The sequence below is a fragment of the Mus caroli genome, chromosome 12, assembly GCF_900094665.2.
Source record: "Mus caroli chromosome 12, CAROLI_EIJ_v1.1, whole genome shotgun sequence".
Classification (NCBI taxonomy): Eukaryota; Metazoa; Chordata; class Mammalia; order Rodentia; family Muridae; genus Mus; species Mus caroli.
Window position 1 is genome coordinate 42,393,131 of NC_034581.1, and position 5,322 is coordinate 42,398,452.

The 5,322-nt window shown below is 36.7% G+C and overlaps 1 pseudogene; it reads right to left on the reverse strand.

Moving 5' to 3' along the window:
• Positions 1-4,681: 4,681 nt before the first annotated feature.
• On the reverse strand, positions 4,682-4,800 carry LOC115032915 (annotated as a pseudogene).
• Positions 4,801-5,322: the final 522 nt, after the last annotated feature.

A 5,322-nucleotide genomic window follows, 5' to 3' on the forward strand; every position in this document is an offset into this window, starting at 1 on the left:
TCATATCCATTCCTCCTTTTCTCCTCAGAAAAGTGCAGGCTTTCTCAGGGACATTAGTCAAGCATGACATATCAAGTTGTAATAAAACTAGGCACCTTCCTTCACATTAAGGCTGGATGAGGCAAACTTGCAGGAGAAAAAGGGTCCCAAAAGCAGGTTAAAGTGTCAGAGATCACCCATGCTGCCATTGTTACAAGTCTCACCAAACAAAGTTATACAACCATATATGCAGAGGACCTACATCAGACCCATGCAGGCTCCTGATCATTGTTTCTGTCTTTGTGGGCCTCTATGAGCCCAGGTGAAATGATTCTGTGGGTTGTCTTGTTGTGCATTTGACCCCTCTCAGCCAGGGACCACTGATTAATTCAAGCAATTCAATCAAATAGTTCTCTATCTACAAATGTGTGTACATGCACTGAGAGAGAGACAGACAGACAGAGAGATAGACAGACATAGAGAGACACACACACAGACAGATACACATAAAGAGGCAGTGGGATATATTTTTTCCTGCTGTGTTCCATTTGCTTAATTTATTTTTCAGAATCTGACACTGTTCATCATTTGGATAAGGGCCGCTTATTGTCTTTAGTACATTAAAATGCTTGCTTGAATTCTGCATTGTTCTGTTTCTATTTGTTTGTTGACCTGTGTTTGAAAGCTGTCTTGTGTAGTTTGTGTTTTTAGTGTAAATCTATTTCCTTGTTTTATGGAAGATGAAGACAGTGAAGATTGTGGGCTTTTTACAATACCAATCTATCCAGCAAGATGTGCTCATTGGGAGAATGGTCTTTAATGGGGTAATCAAGAGCTTTGTGGTTAGAACATAGGCCCACATTATAAAGGAACCCATACCTGGTTCCTCAGCAAAGCCCATAACTAGAGAAGTCATAGACCCTGAAGGGGAGCCTATTGGAATTTTGCTAAATGAACATGGTATCAAAGAGTCCTATAATATTTCTACTTAAATGCATAATTTAGTGTTACTTCGAGCATGTGTCAGAGAAGGTTCTTTTTGCAGTGGGCAATTGTTGATGCAGAATCCCGTAACTGTTCAACCTGCTGAAAACAAATCTTCTTCAACTAGGTAAGGAATTTTACACCACAGCTATAAAGAGGTGCTTAGGCAACATTAAAGTTCAGCTTTCATAACCTCATTTAAATAAAGTATGATGCGTTCTGAGACACAATTCTTACAGGTTAGTCCTAAGAAAATTCATAGATTAAATCCCCACCTTTACCTGAGCACTCACTCATCAATGTTTCAACACATTGTATGGGGCCACAGAAATCTTCTTTTCTTTCCTGTTTGTGTTCTACCTACTTCAGTCATTATTTTGCTTCTTTATATTCTTCAGATAAGTTTTTCATCAGGGTGTTTCCCTTCAGGGATATGGCAATTTGGAAATAGCTATCTTAGAAACATAGTGCCAATAACTAAACCCAAGGCATCGATCGGCTGTGCTCTCATTGTTGGGGCAGATATTGGGAGTATTCTGATCTATCCATTACTCTACTGTTAACAAGGAATACAATTACATGAAGAGTCTTCTTCTTGTTAACTTTGTAAATGTACTAAAAGGAAGCACCAAGACTATTTTCTTTTCATAAGACCTCTACCTCAACTTGAACCTCTGTGACCTATGGACACAATAAGCTTGTTTTACTCTATTTATGGCCTCATTTCATTGCACTGTTGCTTAATCTTCTTCTTCAGGACACAGTCACACACACCTTTGCATTTCTATGATGACCAATTTCTAACTTTAAAAAATTACATACATAGGTTCCTTCCAGGCTGGGCCACTGCCCTGAGCAGACCTCGGGCACAAACTTGACAGCCAGTCCAACAACACCCAGAGGAAGCTCCACGCCCAGGAGCTCTAACACACCCAAGAACACAGGATCAGAGGATCACAGGAGATTGGTCACACCAGGATCCCAGAGTCCAGAGGCAGCTTGACTCCCTTGACACAACCAGGATTATGGAAAATTGGATCACAGAATCTCAGGATCGCAGAGAACTGAAATCTGAGGATTCTGTTACAACCAGGATCATAGGAGTGACAGGATCCAGTAAGATATAGGGTAGGTAGCACTAGATATACTCTGGTGGTAAGAGCCAAGCATAAGAACATAAGCAACAGAGACCAAGGTTACTTGGCATCATCAGAACCGAATTGTCCCACCACAGCAAGTCTTGGATACACCATCACACCAGAAAAGCAAGATTCATATCTAAAATTATTTTTCATGATGATGATAGAGTACTTTAAGAAGGACATAAATAACTCCCTTAAAGAAATCCAGGAGAACACAGGTAAACAGCTAGAAGTTGTTAAAGAGGAAACAACAACAACAAAAACTAATCCCTTAAATAATTACAGAACACAATCAAACAGGTGAAAGAAATGAACAAAACCATCCAAGATCTAAAAGTGGAAATAGTAACAATAAAGACAACTCAAAGGGAGACAACCCTGGAGTTAGAAAACCTAGGAAAGAGATCAGGAATCATAGATGCAAGCATCACCAACAGAATACAAGAGATAGAACAGAGAATCTCAGGTGCAGAAGATTCCATAGAGAACATCGGCACAACAATCAAGGAACATGTAAAATGCAAAAATTCCTAACCCAAAGCATCCAGGAAACCCAGGATACAACAAGAACACCAAACCTAAGGATAATAGATATAGAAGAGAGCAAAGATTCCTAAATTAAGGGCCAGTAAATATTTTCAACAAAATTATAGAAGAAAACTTCCCTAACCTAAAGAAAGAGATACCCATGATCCTAAAAGAAGCCTACAGCACTCCAAATAGACTGGACCAGAAAAGAAATTCCTCCCATCATAAAATAATCAAAACACCAAATGTGCTAAACAAAGAAAGAATATTAAGCATTAAGGGAAAAAGGTCAAGTAACATATAAATGCAGACCTATCAGAATTACACCACACTTCTCACCAGAGATGATGACAGCTAGAAGATACTGGGCAGATGTCATACAGACCCTAAGAGAACACAAATGCCAGCCCAGGCTACTATACCCAGCAAAACTCTCAATCACCATAGATGAAGTAACCAAGATATTCCATGACAAAATGAAATTTATACAATATCTTTCCATAAATCCAGCCCTACAAAGGATAGTAGGTGGAGAACACCAACACAAGGAGAGAAACTACACCCTAGAAAGAAAGTAACCTTTCAACAAACCCAAAAGAAGATAGCCACACAAACGTAATTCTACCTCTAAAAACAAAAATAACAGGAAGTAGCAATCACTTTTCCTTAATATCTCTTAACATCAATGGACTCAAATACTCAATAAAAAGACAAAGACTAACAGACTGGATAAGTAAACAGGACCCAGTATTTTGCTGCATATATGAAAGGCACCTCAGTGACAAAGACAGACACTACTTCAGAGTAAAAGGTGGGAAAACAATCTTCCAAGCAAATGGTCCCAAAAAACAAGCTGCAGTAGCCATTCTAATATCTAATACTATCAACTTTCTACCAAAAGTAAGATATGATAAGGAAGGATATTTCATACTGGTCAAAGGAAAAAATCTACCAAGATGAACTCTCATTTCTGAACATCTATGCTCCAAATGCAAGGGCACCCACATTCATAAAAGAAACTTTACTAAAGCTCAAAGCACACATCACATCCCAGACAATAATGGTAGGAAACTTCAACACCCTACTCTCAGCAATAGACAGATCATGGAAACAGAAACTAAACAGAGTCACAGTGAAACTTACAGAAGTTAAGAACCAAATGGATCTAACAGATATTTATAGAACATTTCATTTTAAAGCAAAAGAATATACCTTCTTCTTAGCACCTCATGGTACCTTCTCCAAAACTGACCATATAATTGGTCATAAACTGTCCTCAACAGATACAAGAAGATTGAAATAATCCCATGCACCTATCAGATAACCACTGAATAATCTGGTCTTAAATACCAACAAAAAACAGTGGAAAGCACACATATACATGGAAGCTGAATGATGGTTTAACTCAATGAAAACGTGGTCAAGGAAGAAATGAAGAAAAAAAATTAAAGGCTTTTTAGAATTTAATGAAAATGAAGACATGTCATACCAAAACTTATGTGACACAATGAAAGCAGTGGTAAGAGGAAAACTCATAGCTCTTAGTGCCTCCAAAAAGAAACTGTAGAGAGCTTACACTAGCAGCTTGACAGCACACCTGAAAGCTCTAGAGCAAAAAGAAGCAAATACACACAAGAGGAGTAGATGGCAGGAAATAATCAAACTCAGGGCTGAAATCAACCAAATAGCAACAAAAAGAACTATACAAAGAATCAACAAAACCAGGAGCTGGTTCTTTGAGAAAATGAACAAGATAGATAAACTCTTAGCCAGACTAACTAGAGGGCACAGAGACAGTATCCAAATTAATAAAATCAGAAATGAACAGGGAAACATAACAAAGATCTATATCTCAAAAATAATTGTTCTTTTTGTTGAATATTAACAGTTGAAAAAATTAAAATCATGTTCTACAAACATCACGGAAATATTATTGATAATTTTTCTCATTGTGCTTGAAATTAGCATTTTCTTAATGTTTAACTTTAAAGAGTTTTTGCTATTTTGATATTTTTTAATTTAATTTTATTTTTATTTTTTATTTTTAAAGCCTACAGCACCCGTTATTTTCACGCGGTCTCCCATAGAAGTACTAACTAGGCCTGACCCTGCTTAGCTTCCAAGATCAGACAAGATCAGGCCCATTCAGGGTGGTATAGCCGTAGACTATTTTGAAATTTTTAAAATATACTTACTGATAGCATAATTTCTCTTCTAAAAACACTGATAATCTTTTTTAAGTAAACTGATTGCTAGACAATGTACACAGATATATAATGTGTTTTAAATACTCTTTCACTACATCTGGAGGTATTTAAGAAAATGTAAAAAGAAAATTTATTTTCCTGAAATGACCAAATTTCCAATAAACAACTATTTTAGCACATTGTAAATATATGTGTGTGTGTGTGTGTGTGTGTGTAATTTCCATAAAGTTCCCTAAGATGACGCAAGTGATGATCATTTTTTCTCTTTAAAAAATTAAATAAATTAGAAATCTCAAATATAAACAATATGCCCTAATTCGGACTTATCCAGCTATGGGTCTCATACCAGAGATATGGAGTTTTAAGGCACAGAGTTCAGTTCATGGGTTCCAATAAACTAATTCAAACTAAAATAAGGTAAATTAATTACAATAAGTGATTTTAAATTTGGGAACTGTCAAAGATTGTGCAGCCTCCTTTTC